This window comes from Sinocyclocheilus grahami, unplaced genomic scaffold, assembly GCF_001515645.1.
Source record: "Sinocyclocheilus grahami isolate Dianchi unplaced genomic scaffold, SAMN03320097.WGS_v1.1 scaffold219.1, whole genome shotgun sequence".
In the NCBI taxonomy this organism is placed as follows: Eukaryota; Metazoa; Chordata; class Actinopteri; order Cypriniformes; family Cyprinidae; genus Sinocyclocheilus; species Sinocyclocheilus grahami.
Window position 1 is genome coordinate 1,386,656 of NW_015505398.1, and position 21,970 is coordinate 1,408,625.

The 21,970-nt window shown below is 35.8% G+C and overlaps 2 long non-coding RNA genes across 2 annotated transcripts; one reads left to right on the forward strand and one right to left on the reverse strand.

Moving 5' to 3' along the window:
* Positions 1-3,092: 3,092 nt before the first annotated feature.
* LOC107596448 (uncharacterized) lies at positions 3,093-20,726 on the reverse strand. Its single transcript, XR_001610367.1, has 3 exons — positions 20,652-20,726; positions 6,715-6,719; positions 3,093-3,103 (listed from the first exon to the last, which is right to left on the reverse strand). It is a non-coding gene; the product is annotated as an uncharacterized lncRNA (long non-coding RNA).
* A 4-nt stretch (positions 20,727-20,730) lies between these two features.
* Positions 20,731-21,503, forward strand: LOC107596445 (uncharacterized). The gene is made up of 3 exons (XR_001610364.1): positions 20,731-20,811; positions 21,034-21,108; positions 21,215-21,503. It is a non-coding gene; the product is annotated as an uncharacterized lncRNA (long non-coding RNA).
* Positions 21,504-21,970: the final 467 nt, after the last annotated feature.

Sequence of the window (21,970 nt, forward strand, 5' to 3'; positions counted from 1 at the left end):
CAATCATTTTAAGATCTTAAGTGCCCTCATATCCTACTTTTGGGGCTGCTACAAGCATTTGGAGCCGAGGAAATGGACCTTGCAGCCAAAATCTCCAATTACCCAAACATTACAGACAAGATGAGGCATCAAAATGGGGCTGTGCTTTCAAAAAGAGCGGTCTCCCTTTCCTCATTTTAGTGTGACAATGGACTTAGTGTGTGCTTGTTTCATTGATATCACAGCTGTGACCCAGGGGTCAAGAGATCCTGTACAGTATTTATGTGCTTCAAGAGAAAAAAAGGGCTCTCTCACTCCCACATATTCTCACAGAAAATGTCAGATAAAGCAACAACTAGCCATAAAAAGTCCAAATTAAGCATGCGTCAAAGAAAAAAAATTAAGTAACTTCTGATTGATAACAAAAATACTGACTAAAGGCAATCATTCTTAAAGTCAAAGCAAAGTGGACGCTGCCATTTTCCTGGGAAGAGCAACTGTGAAGGGATTGCTGAGGGAAAGCAGCGGGTAATGAAGGGTGGGGCGGCCAAACACAGAGGTGTGGGCTCTTTCCTGGCCAAACAAGGGAGATGCTGTTAAATGTGTCAGTGAATGAGAGCCATACTAAAGCAAATCACATAATGAACAATGACCTCATGTTTCTGTATAATAAGAAATATTATAGTATTTGCCTTTCCATTTTCAGACAAAACTATTAAACAAAGATAGTAAAATAAGATGGAGAATGAGAACTCATGTGCATTTGCAATTGGGTGGTTCTCAGAGCTATCAAAATGATAGAAGTCCTGTTTCCGACACTTATTGACCAAACAGTAAAACTTAAAGGAGACATATTATGCCCCTTTTTACAATATATGTTATATAAGTCTCAGGTGTCCCCAGAATGTGTCTGTGAAGTTTCAGCTCAAAATACCCCACAGATCATTTATTATAACATTTTGAAAATGCCTATTTGGAGTGGAAGCAGAACCACGCTGTTTTAGAGCATGTCTCTTTAAATGCAAATAAGCTGCTGCTCCCCGCCCCCTTTTCCAGAATAGAGCTGCGCCATTACAGCTTGTACCTGCTATAAAACATGTTTTTTTTTCTGATTACCATGTTTATCGCACTAAAATCATGCGTTTTAAACCGTCTTAGTTTAAACTTCTGATATACGGTTTTCTGAGCGCACGCATCCGAAGCACACGGACAGAAAGCGGCTGTCACCGCATGTGAGTACTAAACTCAAAGTTCTCATTCACACACAAGTTTACATTAAAAACACACATGAGTTACAAAACAGTCGGTTATGTCTGTGAAGGTAAACAGCTGGGAAATAAATTGCATGTTTATTTTAGATCTGTGTGGCAGCAGCAATGTAAATAAATCAATAAATCCACTGCTGTCTGGTCTCCTCTGAGGCTGGGACTGTAAATAGTGTTTTGTGCTCGTCTGTGCAGCCAAAGGCAGAACAGTTTGCATGTTTTGCACAAACTTTCGCCATGGCATTAGAACTAGTACACCGTTGTCACTTGCAAAATCAAAATGATGGCACCGTGGGTGGAAACTTACAGATTAAGGGGTGGTAATATTATAATGAGATCCCTTTGCAACGTCACTAGGGGAGCGAAATCAGACGCGCTCGTTTTCCAGACGCTTGCAGAAAAAGGCTTACCAAAACAAAGTTACTGGGTTAATATTTTTCACGTTTCCTTGGTTGGTAGATGCACCGGGGACCTGATTATAGCACTTAAAACCTGGAAAAGTCAAATTTTCATGATATGTCACCTTTAATGTCCATAATTAAAAAATAGGTCAACAATATCACCTTGGTGAAATATATGCCAAATCACTACTGATGCAGTATTTAAAAAACCTGGAAAAGTCCAATTTTCATGATATGTCACCTTTAATGTCCATAATTAAAAAATAGGTCAACAATATCACCTTGGTGAAATATATGCCAAATCACTACTGATGCAGTATTTAGCAGTGCTGCCACTGCAGCCATATGTTGCATACAATATACAGCGGAGTCCGTACACTTGTACAGGAATATTCTGGGTAACATCCACTGATAACATCTGTGACATGCAGGTTATACTCACAGAATGATTCTGCCACATCCTTCAGTTTGAAACAAACAAGAAATGTGTTTACAGTGATGCACTTGCAATGGAAGTCTACAGGGTGAACATACTTTCAGGAACAAGACTTCAGGTTGAGCCAAGGAAACAAGCTGCATGATGCATGACGATAAAACATGCTAGCCACCAAAACTGGCTTTACACTTCTGCAGACAAAAATTGAGATTTCATTGAGAATCATTATGGTATCAGATAAGGACTCCTGAATTTAAACTGAATTTGAGGTGCCGAAACATCTTTTTTTTTAAACTAAGAAACAAGTCTAAATCATTTTCAGGGGTAAATCAATAGCCTACCACAGATGCTGTCCATAGAGTTAAAAGTAGCAATGAAATAGAAGTAGCAACAGTTATTGAAGTACATTCAAATGCTGTCAAAAAAACAACAAAAAAACAGTGTGGGTACTTGGTTCAATTCATCGGTTATTGATTGGATTTTGAGATTTTGGCATTGCACTCGAAAATAAATGCAAGTTTGCAGTTGATTGGAGAAGTACTGCATACATCACCATAGAGAAGTCACCGGAGTTATGACGTTTTGATTAAACATTACAAGGTTTAAAAAAAAACCATACCCAGATTAATCATTCACAATAAAATCTGTAACATTGATTTACAACAAAGATAGTGTGAGTTTTCATTTCATGCAGACACAGTTGTATTGTGTTTTAATGCATATTTAAAAGGATGTAAGGAAGCGGCAGTGTATTGCACAGTTCCCCACATCCCCTGTATTGTTATATTACAGCTCTATTCCCTACAGATGGCCACACACACACACAGAGAGAGAGAGAGAGAGAGAGGAGCGGGTTCTCTACTTCACTTGAGAGCATATTTAAGACCACCTGTTGCTCAACAGGAAATTGCATGGTGTTTTTTTGTAAAAAGAGAAACAGGTCACTGTTTTTGTGTAGCAATTTACTAAAACATTTGGACAGACTAGCAAACTGTCATTAAAACTGACCTTTCTCAGTCTGCCTCAATTTTACCACTCATGAAAATGTAAAAAATAAATAGCGGAAAATAGTATTCAGTTCTCAGGATTTTGTGGTGGAAAGCAGCATTTCAGCTGGAAACTGGAGCCTAAATGGCATCAAACTGACAGTTATGTGCAGGAATAAAGTGACCTAACCTTACTCATTTTCAATAAAAAAAAAATGACAATTTCCAGTGACATGAACAACAGCACCTGTGGTGGAGGGAAGTGATGTGGAAGTGTCCATAAATGCATTGACAAGTATAACTTTATGCAAATGAGCAGCGACATGAAGCGGCCAATAGAATGACATTGAGAAGTTACTGTTACTGTGAGCAAGTTGCCCACATAGTGATGTAATAAAAAAATGACATGGAAACCCCTGTCAGCATTACAAATGAGTGCATTTATAATCGTTATTTATTATGAAAAGATGAGCAGCAGCAAATTATATCCAAATACTGTCCCCTACATTGTAAAAAATCATTTTCATGATTTGAAGAACTTTTTTCTTTGTGAAATCAACTTATAACTATTCTAACTATAATGAACTATAATTATAATCATTATAATTAATATGTTGTAACACTTTAGGATTCTGTTGATTAAACCAATCGCTTTCTTTATGACTCGCATTTTCAGTGAACTAAGGTTACTTTAACTTAAACAAACAATATGTTTTACAGTGTATATTCATTTTAGCAGTAGAAAATTCCTGATTCCTCGTCAAAACATTATTTTTGATGGGATTTTTAAAAGCTTTGGCCAGTTAGGCAACCCACCAATAATATGCAGATGCAGGAACACCTACTATTGTCCAACAGTACATTGACCTGGCGACCTACAGCAATAAAACTGCTATCAGTCTGACAGAGGCATAAATTAACACAATGCTTTTCAAAATAAAGTGTTCCATTTTGGAACAAATCATCAATTTAAGTGTATAAGATGCTGTAATGGCCATAAAAGTATCTAAATATTAATATATCTGATCTAAATATTTTTCTTGAGGAAAAGAGCATGAAATGAACCACTTTGTATTAACATGATACTAGCACAAGAAAATAACAGAGGAATCTCACATAGGCTACACCTTCAGAAAGTTATGAGAGGGGTGGGGCAGTTCTGAAGGGCTGAACCAAATATTCACACATCCCAGCGTGAATGCCAGTAATAGCAGCGGTGAACCATACTGCCTCGTGGACAACTGTGCTGACACATATACACCATTGGTTATCTTCTCACAACCCTCTCTCATGCTTCTCTTTCCCTGTATCCTACAGAAACCTACAATTAACAGCAGTCAAAATGAGAGGTTTGCATAACACTTCGAAAAACTACAGCAAGCTGCCTGTTGACCTCGTGACACAGAGATCTCATACAGAGAAGATGCTTTACACTTCCAATGTTGACCTGTAGGTCAATGGCAAATAAGAGCCTCAACAATAAAATAAAAATCTTTTAAAACATTTGTTTAAAACATGGCAAGTTCTTAGATACATACTCCAAATGTACTCTTTAAAAAAAAAAGTACTATTTTTTTTACCCTTTTAAAAAAAATTTAAATGTTATGTGGTGCAACCATCATGTAGTGGTCGACCGATATATATATTTGGCATTTTTTTAAATATCGGCATCGGCCGATAAGTTTTCCTGTTGGGCCGATGCGTTCAAAATATGCGACTTTTATTTTGACGCGCTGAGAACGGCAGCGCCTGAGCACAGGCCTGCCTCTCGCTCAGGTTTGCTTTTGTTGTTCGGTTCTGTCTAATATGGATTATCTAATACATCTGTCTAATAATCAGATAGAACGGTTAAACAAAGGAATTAAAATGTATATAAAAAGTATTATAACGATTGCTTTTATATTATTAGTAATAGAAAGGCAAACATTATAATACTTTCTTGTTTGCCGTCAGCATTCAGCAAATACGCATTTATATCATTTAAACAAATCTTGTCTAATGAACATCTAATTTCAAAAACCTTGCAAACTTAGTCGGATCCAGTTGTGAGATCTTGTGAAGTGTGCATTTGTATCCTGCATGATCGCGTGTTCTCTGCGTGACGGTCGATCCGTGTGAAGTGAATGCTGACAGGAGAGTTCAGCTTCACTGGAGACACGCAATCGACAAATTTTAAACTCGTGATTTAAAATTATGCTGCGCTTTATGCATTTGCCCGCGTTACGCTGAAGACTTCGGTTTCTTTTCTACATTTTTCTTTTGTTAGTTAGGCTAGAGGACTTGGGGAGCTTTATGGGAATGATTTGGTTTTATTGATTTTTTTGATTTGGGCGCCACTCAAGTTCCTGTCATAGTCATGTCATTTTCACTGTGTGCTGTATGTAAAATGAGTGTTACCTTGGCTTTATTTGAAAAAAAAAATTTGATTAATATGCACACAAACTTCCCAGAATACTGAGTGTCCTGTTGGTTACAGTGTTTACTTCATTTTTAATTATATTTTTATTAAATATTTATTTGTGAAAAATACTTTGTCATCTAAAGTATAAATATGTTTAACATTTATTTTTTAATTTAAAATTTAAAACAATTATATTGGCTTTATATCGGCCACCCTGATTTTCAAGATATCGGCATCGGCTGTCAAAAAAAACAATATTGGTCGACCACTAAATAATATATTAACATCATTTTTTGGGTAGATGTGTTTGTGGGGCCACACAATTTGGCAAAAAATAATATGCAACTGTACAATTATAATACTAATATTCTAATATTCATTTTCAAATTTTAACAAATTTTCAAACATTTGTCTTCATTTCATTAAATCACACCCTTTGCCATACTGGGAATTCAATTTTATTTTTATGAATCATGCAACCCTAACCTACAAAGCCATCTTTGTTTTCTATCACTGAATGTAATTTACAGTAGATTCACATCAGATCACCCAAGTATGTTTCTCTTGGAAGACCATGCAGGAGACATTGGATTGGGCATGACTTTGAATAGATAGCATACCGGAGACATGTTAGACAACATTCCCCAAGAACATTTCACTAGACAAAATTGTAAAATGAACAAACAAAACAAAAAGCATCTGAACTGCTAGGTAACCAAAAATGACTGACTCCCAAGGGTAATCCATTACTAGCTCTACCTGCACAGCTGTGACCTTGTGCCATAGAACCATTCTATGCTTAAGTTTAAGGTTAGAGTTTTTGATTATTACTTGGGTTTATGTATAAACATGGCACAAACAGTCACAAAAACATTACATTTAGTCATTTAGCAGACGCTTTTATCCAAAGCGACTTACAAATGAGGACAATGGAAGCAATCAAAATCAACAAAACAGCAATGATATGCAAGTGCTATAACAAGTCTCAGTTAGCTTAAAGCAGTACACGTAGCAAGGGTTTTTTTTATTATATAATAAATAAAAAGAAAACAGATTGAATAGAAAGATAGAATAAAAGAGCAAGCTAGTGTTAGATACATTAGTTACATTAATGCTATCCCATTTTATATTACATTTTCATTCTATTATTTTAAAGGGCTTACATACGGACCATTCACAATATCTAAGCTACTTTTGGTCTTCGTAAACAAAATTGCTTTTACTTAAACAAATGGAAGAGACACACTGTGACTAAAATGTTTATTTCTACACAGACAGATGCTGCCACATCTCACAACCTCATCATCTGTGAAGAATGAAAGATAATAGAGGATTATGAAGATATTTCACTGGAACTTGCTCTTGGGGTTTTATTTTTATTATTGTTTTTTTTTTGTTATGTAATTCTTCATTTTTGGTACAATTTCCCATGTCAATACAAAATAAAAGTCCCTTGCTGTCAGCTTTATTAATGTAATAGAGGCTAGAGGGTGTTAATGGACCCAGACAAATAAAGATGTTAAAAAATTCAATGTTTAAATATGAAAACTTATAACAACTATTATTTAGTTGTTTTTTTTAAGTTATAGCACTTTCAAAGCATGGTTCTCTATGGAACCTTATGAAAAGGTTCTGCTGTTGTTACAAGCAGAAGAACCCTAATCTGGTTTAGATTACCATTTTTCATAAGAATGTAAAATAAGAAATGGCACAGTTGAAAGATAGAAATGGAGAGTACAAAATACTGTAGGTGCAGAATTTGCATTGCACAGCTCAGAGACACACTTGAGCACATCACACAGAGCAGGCCTTCAGGCTTTATAGCAGACAGTGATATGGAAATAAACCAATGATAAAAGCCATTTTGGAAATATCTGCACTTTGGTATTCTAACAACTAACACAAATTCACAAGCATTTGCTTTCAGACACTGCATATAAACCTGTGAAATTCCCATCATACCACAGACTGTTGCACGTCATGATCACTGCAAACTCCAAGCATTCCAGCATTTCTGAATCAAGCCCGAGGGCAAATACTGTCAACTCAACAAGGCCTGAGAAGAAAACTTTCTCTCGTCCTCCAGGCAAAAGCCTGATAAATGACGTCAAGAGTAGCAATGGTGTTGGTGTTTTAACTGATTTATTAAAGTGCAGTCAAACTGTAAAGATGTGATATCACAGCAGGACAAATGAGGACACCTAAACGCTAATATAAGACTATGACTATTCTGAAAGTATCTGCCCACTATGAATACAGTGGAGTTTCTTTTTCTCCCACTATGTCACGCACTCATTCCCTCAAACACGCAGACACCGGAACCAGTCTCTATGACAACCATGTTGCCACAGCTACAGAGTGAGATACTGAAATCAACAGGGACTGACTCACTTCCTCTTGCACCACTGATGTGTCTGTGTGTGTATGTAATGAGTGCACTGACAGGCCATAGCCTCCATAACCTCCAAAAATATAAATACAGCAGAGTAGAGACTTCTACACTTAGTATCAAACTTTGCTGTGTCCTCACACCACACATCTTTTGTGGTTCTTCAAAATGTGTGACTTGTTGATGAGAGGTGTGTTATTACTTTTCTAAGTCAACCAAACTGGACCAAGAAATGATCTAGAATGCCCTTGGAACCACAGCAGCAACATGCTTCAAATTAGGGATGCGCCGATCCGATATTCATATCGGGTATCGGCTCCGATAGTGCCATTTTTCTCGGATCGGGTATTGGTCAGAGAGGGCCGATCCAAATCTGAAATTTTTTTTTTCCCCGATTGTGCGAATTATTCTGTGTTACTTCTGAAGCCATACGATAGCTTAACGTGAGCTACATATGAATATTTAAGTCCTTACATTAAAGTTCACACAAACTATTTTCTCCGCTGTGGCTGTCAGTCATTCGTTCAGCCTTTAAACTCTAGTCGCATTTGGTTACGACAGTCAGTTCGGTAAAGCTCTCTCCAAGATCATTCTGTGTTCCAATTATACTTGATTTGTAAATACATGTCTATGATTTTGCAAAAAGGACTTTATCTTCTTGCCGGAGTTTAATGTTGTTTTGTTACTTGCTACCGGGTGTCTGTGAGAACAAAACACAGGCGTAGAAAAGACTATCAATTGTTTTTAACGTGCACAGTAACTGAAATTTAAAACTGTTAAAAGAAAGGCTCAATAACTGTTGCACAGATATAATACACTACGCATCAATTTCTCTTCCCCTTTGTGCTTTGCAGTTTTTAACATGAAGCGCTTACAATGTGCGCATCCGGTGTGCAGAATGATGCGCTTGAAGCAACACGGTGTCAGGCTGTGTAATGAATGGATTTTATAATATAAATAGCTATGTGTAACATTTTACCATATTTAGTGCAACACTTTTATTGGTTCCCAACAAAATATTGTTTTTTCACTAAATGTTTGGATTTCAAAAATTATTGTGCACTGATTTTTCTAGAATAACTTTTGCTGCCGAATTATCCACTAACCTAGTTTATGATCCATTTTTGTCATAAATTATAAACATACACAGGCCTATATTTTTTCATATTTATTGTTTATTTTATTTTTCTTTATAATGAAGTAGTCTCTATCTAGTAGAGTGTGAAAGAATGATTATCAGTTCCACACACAGAGATTTATAAATTCTAAATTTATTTAAATGGGGGAAAAAAACTTCACTGGTATCGGATCGGTATCTGTATCGGCCAATACCGAACCCTAGGTATCGGAATCGGTATCGGAGGCGAAAAAGGCGGATCGGAGCATCCCTACTTCAAATCACTAAAACGCATTAGCAATCACAAAGAAACACCATGACAATCACCCACAACCCATTAGCTTATTTGGTGCTACCAATCAAAAGTTTGTGGTCAGTAAGACTTTTTTCTTTTTTAAGAAATGTGACCCTGGACCACAAAACCAGTCATAAGGGTCCATTTTTTTAAATTGAGATTTATTCATCATCTGAAAGCTGAATAAATAAGCTTTCCATTGATGTATGGTTTGTTAGGATAGGACAATATTTGGCCGAGATTAGGGGTGGGCGCTATACCGGTATTAACATGACTACCGGTATTATGTTGTTCCATGATATGGATTTTACTATACCGTGGATACCGTTATATATTCATGAATTCAAATTTTGCATTTATATTGTTTTGTTCAATTTGGTACGCTTTGCAAATTTGAACACAAATGACGATAAAGAGACGAGGCTGAACGTTTTTGTCCTCTGTGTGCAACGCCGTACTACACAGGCATTAGTAATCAAACACAAAGCATCGTAACAGACCAAATATATAGAGCACAAATCGCCTACACCAGTGGTTCCCAAACTGAGGCATAGTGTACAGTCAGCAGATTATTTTGCAAAAGAAACCTCTGCAGGGTGATAAAGACTACACTGGGTAATTTTCCAGCTTATCATGCGGCCACTTGCCTGATAAGTAAATAATTGAATGCAAAATATTAATTTGACACATTTTAAGGACTCAACATGACTCGCAGTTAGGGCTGGGTATTGTTCAAAAATTTTCGATATCGATACCGATACCTTGACTTTGATACCGGTTCCTGAACGATACTTTTTTCGATACCAATTTGATGAAATCTATTTGAACAAGATTACATTATCTAAAAAAAAAACTTTGGTTTTATTTTTCAGCTTGTTGATGTTTATACAGACTCAAAGCCACTGCACAAAGGAACAAAATGTAACAAACAAAAAATCAGTGCAAATAGTTTTAATAAAGCTCAAATAGTCTTCAGTTTACACATCTGTTAGCTACATTTACACTAGACGGCAGATTCATCGGATGTTTATGCATGGGCTAATGAAACTTTGACTCAACCGATTCGTTCAAAACACGGAATCAATCAGCAATGAATCGGCTGGTTGCTGTGAGATGCGCGGTTTCTGCCTAAAATGTAAGTGACCTGATATTATTGTATTTGCTTATTGAGCTGTTTATAAAACTATTAAACAGTTGTAATGGTGAAAACGTTGTGTGATGTTGCCTGACTAACTGTATTTTAAATATAAAAACTTTCCATTTTGAATTTTTACCTCAGGATGCTGAGTTTCTTAGTGTTTTGATTTCTCCTGGAGAGGCTGCGGGAGCCTCGCCTCAGCAGGAGGATCGTTTTCATTTTAAAACAAAAGCGCACCAGTGTAAATGTAGCCTTACAGCTACGGGGGCTGGGACGCATTCACACTAAATACTCACGTGTGAGCCACATCTCTGAGTGTCACAGTCACGGACCGACTGTGCAGACCTATCGGTGTATTAGGCTATAGTATGATACCACGAGCAGACTGCTCTGTACGTTTCGCATCACTCTCGCGGATGTCAAACACTGATCGATCTGCGCCTCACTGACATTGATGAGATTAACCCCTTAGGTATTGAAATTTGGTACCAAACGACGAGACGTTTATCGATACTCGATGGTATCAAGGTAATTCGGTCGGTGTCTAAAAAGTATCGAACTCGATACCCAGCCCTACTCGGACTACCCGCTTGAGTGCTCCGTTATCAGTTGTGGTTGTATCAATAACAAACCACTAGATGGCACGATTGAAGAATCAGAGTTGTATTGCAGGGAGCCATGTAGAAATATAAATGAACGATGCATGGTTCTGCTCTAAGCATGTAAGTTACAAGTTTGGGAAAGGACTTCCAGTGCCAGGTAAACGTAAAGCAGATTATGAAAATACTTATTACACAAATTATATAGACAAATATACAAATCCATGACAGTAAAGTGAAAAGTGATGCCGCATTCTACTTCTGACGAAACTCCAGCGCTCTAACACAAAGGACCATTTCAAATATTCATAAGAGAATTGTTGAAAAAATAGTTTCCTCAAAAATATTAAGCAGCACAAATGTTTTCAACATTGATAATAATGAGAAGTGTTTCTGGAGCAGCAAATCAGCATATTAGAATGATAAAAAAAACTAGTTTCTGGGTTTTTACCTACAAAAATATGTCGTCCCTACAGCACCCAATGGTGTGGTAGACCCCTAAACAACTCTTAAATGCTTGCCAAAATATTCATGTCTATTTGTCTCTTTATACCAAAGAGGTCTATAAAAACTGGGGAAACCAAAGTCCCTTACAAGGAAAGTCAGTTTTTTCTGCGTCCATATTTGCAATGCCTCTGGGCAGTTATTTATAGAAAAACTGCTGGCCCAGCTCACAAATCAGCAACAACATTTGTCATGAAGTGCCATAAATTGGTTTCTTATGCTCAAATAGTGTTTAAAAAATGTATATTTCAGGTTGGTAAAGCCGAGTGCACATTTGCATTCCCTAACTTGTGATTGATTGACTGTTTCTATGGGAAGAGGAGCGGTGATCTGATGACTTTACCAATTGGTGATTGGCTCTTTGGTTTAAAAGGTGGGAATTATTGCTTGACTCACATAGGAACCCTCTGAAGTATGCAATTTTAAATCTGTCAGCTTTGCTCATGGGAACCAGTCGTGTGAGCTGTTAATGCCATGTGATTAATCACTCTGGAGACTATAGTCATGACAATGCTAATTAGCTAATAACAACATAAGAAAGTTCACAGTCCCAAACCCTTCACTACTGACCGTCATAAGCTGTTACATGAAAGGTAGTAGACAGGGAAAACATGAGTTATACTTTAAAAGGAATAGTCCACTTCAGTAAAATTCTGGGATCATTTACTTCATTTCCAGCGTTATCGTTGACATGATTGCAAAGATATTATTTAAACTGAACTGAGCTGGATGTTGACATCACTGAATTCAATGATGAACTGTCTTTAACTGAAAAATGAGTGTTTACTATTGTCATTTTGCATTATTGACACTATTTTCCTAATTAATGCTGTTCAGTTGCTTTGTCACAATCTGTATTGTTAAAAGCGCTATATAAATAAAGGTGACTTGACTTGACTTGACACTGAAGACTGGAGTAATGATACTGAAAATTCATCTTTGATCACAGGAATACAGTAGCCTATATGTTAAAACATTCAAATAGATAATTTAAATTGGCAATATTTCACAATATTACAGTGTTTACTGTATTTTTAATAAACAAATGTAGCCTTGGTGAGCATAAGAGACTTTCCCCCCCCAAAAAAAAGTATATATATATATAAAACAATATATCCTTGCAAATATTTTTCTCTATAAAAAACCACTGGCCTACTCAAACACACAATATTCAATTTAATTTAATTCATACAGGCCTACCTCATGTTGCACGTTTTCACTTTTTGAGCAAAACAATGGCACAATAAAAAAAGACTTTTCAGGTCTATGTCCAATCACTCACTTTGTCTAGTTATATAAGGTTAAAATATTTTGGCTGTAATTTTTTTCTATCGCAATATAATATCGATATTGCCTGGACAGTGTAAAATATCGTGATATGAAATTTAGCTCATATCACCCACCCCTAGCCGAGATACAACTATTTGAAAATCTGGAATCTGATGGTGCAAAAAAATCTAAATATTGAGGAAAAACACCTTTAAATCAGTCCAAATGAAGTTCTAAGCAATGCATATTACTAATCAAAAATTAAGTTTTAATATATTTACGGTAGGAAATTTATAAAATATCTTCATGGAACATGATTTTTACTTAATATCCTAATAAAACCTCTTTTGAATTTTCAATTAATCAAATAATCGTAAAATGTATAACAATTTTCAAAAAAATATATAAACAGCAGCACAACTGATTGCAACTTTGATAATGAGAAATGTTTCTTGAGCAGCAAATCAGCATATTAGAATGATTTCTGAAGGATCATGTGACACTGAAAGACTGGAGTAATGATGCTGAAAATTCAGCTTTGCCATCACAGGAATTAGTTACATCTTAAAATACAATAAAATAGAAAACAGCTATTTTAAATTGTAATATTTCAAACTATTGCTGTTCTTACTGTATTTTTTATCAAATAAATTCAGCCCTGGTGAGCATTAGAGACTTTGAAAAACAAGAAATCTTTCCGATCACAAACTGTATTTTGTTTTCCACACAATTATTCTCTCATATCTCATTTTCTTTGCAATCAGACTTAATTAAAGGAATAGTTCACCCAAAATGAAAATTCAAAATATCTTCTTTTATGATCAAAATAAAAAAGAAAGCCATACAGGTTTGGAATGACATGAGGGTGAGTAAATGGTGACAGAATGTATGGGGTAGGGATGCACCGATATGAAAATTTTGGCCGATACCGATAACCGATTATTCTTTATTTTTGAAAGCCGATAACCGATATGTTGGCCGATAAATCTATATCCAAATTGTTATATACTTTTTGAGAGCCTGATTACAAAAAAGGTCTCATCATTAAAAGCCACATCCCAAACACTTCAACATAAGCAGCCTAGTTTGAACGGTGTACGTTTTAAAAATATGTTTACTCTCCCATTACCAAATTTAGTCATAAAAAAAGTCTTACAAATAAATAAAATAATGCAGAAATAATGCAAACAAGTCACTGGACATCATTACACATGTAAAGAATCAAAATGAATGCGCCACAGATCAATAAAACAGAATAGCCTCTGCACGGACAATAATTAAATGATTTTAATTACTAAACCATATTGTTGATGAAAATAATAAGAGAAAAATACAAGTGGTTGTTGTTATTAATAATATATCAATGATTTTGAAAAAGTAACAAATTAATACCACTGTTTTAAATAGCAGCCATTGAGCTGCAGCTCAAGCTGAAGCTGAAGAGCTGAATGAACACGGTAAACTGAAGCGTTTTGCTGGCAGCTTATTTAACTCAAGGAAATGCATCCTGAGATTAATATTAATACAACATAAACATAATATTACAACTTATATATGTACAAAATGACGCAGTTATTGCATGCTATAGTCAGAATGTGTGATCCTGTTGTGGATGCGCTCTTCCCATAACAACGCGCTGAAACACAGCAACTAAACCCAAAGAATTCACAACGTTTTATTATAATAATGTTCTCATTAGAATGTTATATACACGACATTCCCAATCATAGTTATTAATGTTGTGCACTGCTGTTTGGGCTGCGTGTGCTGAGCTAAAGATGATCACTGGTAAACTGAAGCGCTCTTTTAACTTAACCCAACGCATTCTATATGAGATAAATCAGATATACATCAAATAAACACAATATTACAATGTACAATTGCACAAAAGGCTGCAAACGAACAGCGCGCATCTGAAGTGTCTCTGAAGGAAATAATGCATTATTTATCGGCTTTAAGATATCGGCCAAATTTTCTTATCAGGCCGATACCGATAACAGAAAAAATGAGCCGATATGGGCCGATACCGATATGGTGGCCGATATATCGTGCATCCCTAGTATGGGGTGAACTATCTCTTTAGGGTTTAAGCCATAGACTGAAATAAAAATTCAGAGCATCATGGAGAGTCTGGGTTATATAGAAATTCACTGTATTGGGTCTTGCTGGGACATGCAGTGAAGACACCCACAATCATGTGACAGGCATTCATCACAGAGACATTAAACAACCACCAACTGAAAGCTAAACTGCTATTTGAAACCAATCGCTCTGTGTTACCCGTCATGAATTAATATAAGTGCAGAGGGGCTGAAATGGAGAATTGGTCTCTTACCGTTTAGCCTCTTCCAAGTGGCACAGGTACTCATAGGCCATGTTCTGTTGACGCCGCTCATCCATCTCCTCAGCGGTGAGCCGCTCCATGCCATCCAGAACAGCTAAAATGAGAGGGGCAGATATACAAGATATGAGATTGAAACATGCACCTCAGAGAGCTTGAGGTACGGAGATGTGAAACTTACATATACACTACCATTCAAAAGTTTGAGGTCAGCAAGATTTTTTTTTCATTCAGCAAAGACAAAAAGCGACAGCAAAGACATTTATAATGTTACAAAAGATTTTTATTTCAAATAAATATTGGTTTTTGAACTTTCCTTTCATCAAGAATCCTGAATTTAAAAAAAAAAAAATATTAAGCATCACACTTGTTTTCAACACTGATAATAAGAAATGTTTCTTGAGCAGCAAATCAGCATGATTTCTGAAGGATCATGTGACAATGAAGACTGGAGTAATGGCTATAATTATAACAACATTTCACAATATTACTGTTTTTGCTGTATTTTTGATCAAATAAAGGCAGTCTTCTTGGTTGGTTCTATTGTTCAAAAACTTACCGACCACAAGCTTTTGAACAGTAGTATTTAGATATATTTGTCACATATAGTACATACTCACTAGATAAAGTGTCATTCAAATGGTTAACCTCTTAACGGTAAAGCTGTGTGTCTAAATAAGTTGTGTTCCAAATTTGAATAACACTCCAAAGAGAAATGAAAACTTGAAATCGCATCATATGACCCCTTTAAAAAAAATGTAGGTTCCTATGCAATTTTTTTTAGGCATTATACCAGAAACAGCCACCGGCTGCCCTCCAAATGCCATTTAATTTTTTTGATGCATTTTTCTGTCACAAATGTATCAATTTCTCTCTCAATATTACTCCTATTGCAAAATAACCACCAAATATGGAATCTTGAGACTCGGCCATTTCCAACGATACATATTTTGTCAAGATTATGAAAAGTTTTGATTCTAAAAGACCGTAATACATTTGGAATATGACACCTCCTACTAAGGGGGAGGAGCCCGCTAAAAGATTGTAAAGTACGATTTCCATGGTAACGCAGTGTCCGATTTCAAAATGGTTTCACAGGATGAATTTATAGGTTTTAAGCTTTCAAATGATATATAATTTATGATGATTACTAAAACATGTGATGGGGAAAAAGGAAAAGAAGAATTTTTGTGACGGCAGAACTCCTGTTATGATGTATATGTTTTGAGGTGCACTCGTCATAAATTAATCTATTACTGTTCCTACATAATTTTTAACAACAAACAGTGGTAAAATATCCATTTAGGAGTCTTAGACATTTCCAACGATATATAGGTTGTCATGACTAGATTAGGATTTAATTGTAATATATTGAAGTAAACTTAGTCGTCCCGTATACGGGACGGTGACAGTTAAGTGGCTAAAATAAAATGTAGTTCAACTGCTAGCTACACTCTAAACAAACCATTTTAGCAGTTTATGCAAACTTTGTAATGCCAGACCTCTTGCAACCTTAAGATCTGTGATTATTCCACATACTAAAATCATTTAACAGGGGTTAATGTCATGTGGAAAAAGAAGATAAATCTAATTATTACTGTAAATAGCTGCACATATGTCAGAAAGAAGAAAAAAAGAAGGAAACTTTGGAAAAACATATTTGTCTATGAAAGACCTCAGTCAGAGTAGATGCCATATTGCCATATTTTTATTTGAATGAAAATAATGCTGTGAGAGACAAGCTTAGTCTTTTCAATAGCATAGGCTGTATGAAGGCCCATCACATAGAATTTTCATGTTGTTAAACAACAGTACTGCTGCCCCTCACAGCCTCATTTTCATGCCTATAAAACACTAAATATGGCGACACCCTGTCTAAGTTTAAAAAAAAAATTTAATTTCTGTCTCTAGAGTTTTGCAGGAATATTAAAATATGATCTGAACTGTTATGGTCCACTTTATTTGTAGCTTTTGCAAATGTGACCCTAATAATATCCAAGATATTATATATCAACTAAGTCAAACTTCTGTTGGAAAACAAACATTAAGGAAATAAATAAGGCTGCAAAGCTCTAACTCTTACATTGGATTTGATCCGAGTCTGTGAGTAGATCCTAAATTGTGAAAATTAATGTTTAAATGAGGGTAACATCATAACAGTATTGTAGTCTTGAATTATGAAACCTCAAACAATCATTTGCCCTGCCACAAGCTGCAAAGAATCCCAACTCAAATGAAATGTTTGCATGTTCAGACGTGAACTGAACTATAATGAGGACAATCCTTAGATACTACGCCATTTCCCGTGATACCCTTCCTCAGTGAATTTTTTTTAGCTATTGCTCTAAAGGTTTTCCAAAAACAAAACCATTGATGCCATTTTTCCATTGCACACAGAGAAAAACAAAGTCTAGAAGATAATAAAATTATATGATTCAACCACTAAATGATTGTTGTTCAGAGGTCAACAGACTCGAGCCTACATTACCCTACCTATAAGTAATATCTAGTTCAAAACCATAAGTGAAATATGGCATTGATTTGTGAAACAATCTGTTTCTGTACAAATCACTCTCATTCATTTCCATGCACTGAAGTCTCTCAGACTGAATTAGAGTGTGACAGTTTGTGAACAGATCAAATGAACTACTACAACACCTACATTAACACAAACAATGTTTGCTCAGTTTGTCATGTAAGCCAATCCTGCAAAAAAGCAAAGACAGAAGGCGGAATAAATCTGAATGTGTAAAAGTTACTGATAACCATGCAGAATTAAAGTCACCTAAAGAGATTACTTGAAGGTGAAATTCACCACTGGAGGCATGACTAGAGAAAACAGAAAAAGGTTTATTAAAGTGGTCATATGATGCTGCTAAAAAGAACATTATTTTGTGTTATTGGTGTAATGAAATGTGTTTATGCGGTTTAAAGAAAAAACAACATTATTTTCCACATACTGTACATTATTGTTTCTCCTCTATGCCCCGCCTTTTTGAAACGCGTAGATTTTTACAAAGCTCATCGGTCTGAAAAAGCGAGGTGTGCTCTGATTGGCCAGCTATCTAATGCGTTGTGATTGGCCGAATACCTCAAGCGTGAGACGGAAATGTTACGCCACTCACATACCGTCCACTCACTGCTGTAACGATGCAACGTGCTGAAAGCGCTCCGAATGAATCGGCAAGAGAATCATTTAGTGCATTGATTCAAAAGATTCAGCTTACTGTGATGAATCACAATTCTCTGCACTAAAGTGATAGACTTTACATTTCAAGCTTAGAAAATAAGTGGTCTGGCAGCTGTCGGCTAGTGAAATAGATCACCGAAGCTGTATTAGTACCAGAAACAATTAACCGCCTCCACAATAGCAAAGTAACTAACTCTCCATAAAAAGTCGGCTTGGTAATGGGGGTTTCACTCAGTAGCGCGCGATACAAAGACGCTTTTTACCAGAGCTAGAGTCACGTTTGACCTTCATTGAGGCGTTTATGGTGATTGGTTTTCTTATTTCTTATAATAAAAACAACACTTCTAGGTGAGAGAGCGAGACAGAGCTTCATTGTGGGCTAGATTTGACTGGTTTTTCAAACAGTCTCGTCTAGATTACAGTAGGGATGTTCATTTTTTCCCCCCATAGGTTTTTAACATTCTAAAAGCTCTTTATTCCAAAGATACTACAAGCTAGTCAGTGTATTCAGTAGGTGTAATGTATTCTAAGTTGCTTCAGAAGTATTGCAAGTATTACGTACAACAATAAAACATACATCGACATAAAAAAGGAAATTTACTTTTGGTACTTAAGTACTTTTAAAAGCAAGTACTTTGGTACTTTTACTTAAGTAACAATCTGTCTTTACAACTTTTACTTGTAATGGAGTAATATTTGACCAGCAGTATCTGTACTTTCACTCAAGTAATGGAGTTGAGTACTTTGTCCGCCTCTGTTAAGTAGTGTTATATTTTATTGACGCTACTTTTGTTAATAAACAAATACAAAACAAGAGGAAATGTATGTATATAGCTTATCGTTTAGACTCTTTAGCCTATAAAAGTAGCCAGTGGTGGCCAAAATGATTAGAACACTAGTATTTTCACCAGCTAAAAATGATTTTAAGCCAGTTATTTCTATCTTTTGCTGTAGTGTGTCAGTAGGAAATATTAGTTTACATTTCTAAACATTCATTTTACCATTGATTATAATAATCCAGTGAGATTTTTGTCTGACAGCAGCCAGTGCTCCACACAGAGATCTGATCTCTCCATCATCCAGTCCGTCTGGAGCAGTGTTGGGGAAAGTTACTTTTAAAAGTAATGCATTACAATATTGCGTTACTGCATTAAAAAAGTAACTAATTACGTTACTTAGTTACTTTTTATGGAAAGTAATGCGTTAGGCTACTTTTGTGTTCCTTTTTAAATCTGGACAGGGCTTGCTTGTTTGTTTTTAAAATAAAAAAGTTCTATTTTTGGCAAATATAAAAGCCTTTTCACACCAGAAGTGAAATGAATAAGCCTCGGGCTGAAGGGAAAGTACATTTACATCTGTACAGTAGAACGCAGAAGAAGACATTTCAACACACTTCAGCAATAAACAAAGACACAAAGTAATTTGTGCTTATTAGTACGGTTGAACTGGATCATCGAAGGTCAGAAGCAAAGACATTGGTTAATAGAATGGGATTAAATACATAAATTATATTTGTGTTGTTTAACATTTAATTATTGCAGGTTTGCGTCATATTCTGAGTTGGGTTATTTTTATTCATTTTGAGGAATACGGAATCGGTGTTGTTGTTTTTTTTGTGAGTGAGATGAATTAATGCATATTCATATTTATTTTATAACTACAGTAACATCTGATTTCTCTCAACATGGGGACAGGAGAGCTGTCAATCAATAAGTTGGAAACAAAAGTAACTTGCGTTACTTATCTGAAAAAGTAACTCAGATATTCTCTTGTAAATTAAAAAGTAATGCGTTACTTTACTAGTTACTTGAAAAAAGTAATCTGATTACGTAACTCACGTTACTTGTAATGCGTTACCCCCAACACTGATCTGGAGTGACATGAAGAAACAGAACAAACTGAGACAGACTCAATCCAGAAGAACTGTGGCAACGTCTCCAAGACGCTTCAAGACCATCCTGCACCAGTGTGAGCTTCATTTAACTTTAATGAATAGGCTAAATCACGATAGGCCGTTATTAAGGGTCGTGTCAATATGGGCTAAATGTCCAAATGGGAATATTGCCCCACCCCCTTTCCTTGTATAATACATGAAATGTTATTTTGCTTTGCTATTCTATTCTATTCTATTCTATTCATGTTAGTACATCTACAGCTGCAGTATGCCTGCAAAGGTACAGTATATGAGAGCATGCAGGAGAATTACCTATCGGACATACATACATATCCTTTACCCAATAGCTGACCCGATATAATCCGTTAACCGAAGTCAGGGCGGGGCATATCAGTTTATAAAACAGCCAGCGAACTGTTCGTCCGTGTTTACTAAGTTACCCGTGACCTGTGACCCGGCAGCTGACTGACTCAGGACCACGAAGAGCTCAGAGATCCTGACCGGACTGATCATAGTAGGGCTCTTCACAGTCATGTGCTCTGGACAAACTTCCCAAGAACTCACAGATGACACGCAGCTGTCCCAGCAGGAACCGGAGAACGAATTGGTGAGTAGGCTACCAAATAAAACGCCTTTTTATATTTGTTTATTTTTCGCGTGATAGAGTGAGACATATTTGGCCACTAATGTGTAAACCAAACTCTGAATAATTGGTTGGGGAAGTGTTGAACTTGTTTGTGTTTATATGTAGGCTATATTTGTATTCATATCTTAAATAAAATAAAAATGTCATATTCAGTTGCTTATGGATACTTATGTTTTTGCATAGGTTGAGGCTATGACAGCACTTTTGGGACGATATCAGCCTCATGTACCATCTTCAGAAAAACGTAGCATTCCACAGGTACATTTTGCTCCACCTCTTTGACATCCTCATTTTCTTCATCTTCTGATCTTTCTTGCTCTCTCACTCGCTCTCTCTCTCTCTCTCTCTCTCTCTCTCTCTTCAGTGTGCTGTGGGGTCCCGCTGCGCCATGAGACTGGGTCCACGCTTTGGGAAATTGTGCGACTGTGTCAGAGGATCTAACTGTAACTCATTTCTCTTAAAATGCATCTGAGTCATTAAAAAAAAGCTGCAAATCTATAATCCTTTCCTGAAGCTGTAAAGGCATGCACCTGAAAGAGGCAGTGGGTGGAAATCGTTTTTTCTGAATCACTTGTGCAAGGTCCATGATAAGCATTCATCAAAATGCAGCATGACAAACAATAGCAAAGCATGGGTTTAATGCGTTTATTCATTAATATTTTTAACGGTTGTCTTGTGTTATCAATAAACATGGATATTCTTCATCTTATTGTCCTCATGAATTATCCACAATACACCCCTAACAAACAAAAACAAATATTAGTATCAGTATTTACCAGTTCTGAAATAGCTTGGAAAGTAGCATTTAAAAAGTTAGTTTCAGCAAATATTCAAACTGAACACAAGCAGCTGGTTTATAAATTGAGGATGAAAATGGAATGTACTTTTCTTCCATAGTGACTCAATAATGATTTATGTTTATGTGTTCACCCACATATAAATTAGAGAGATGTATAAATGTAAATTTGTATAAGAGTTTTTTATAAAAATGTTTAGTGGTTACGTGAGTTCCAGTGAAATCTTTTATACATCCATCTTATTTTATATATATATATATATATATATATATATATATATATATATATATATATATATATATATATATATATATATATATATA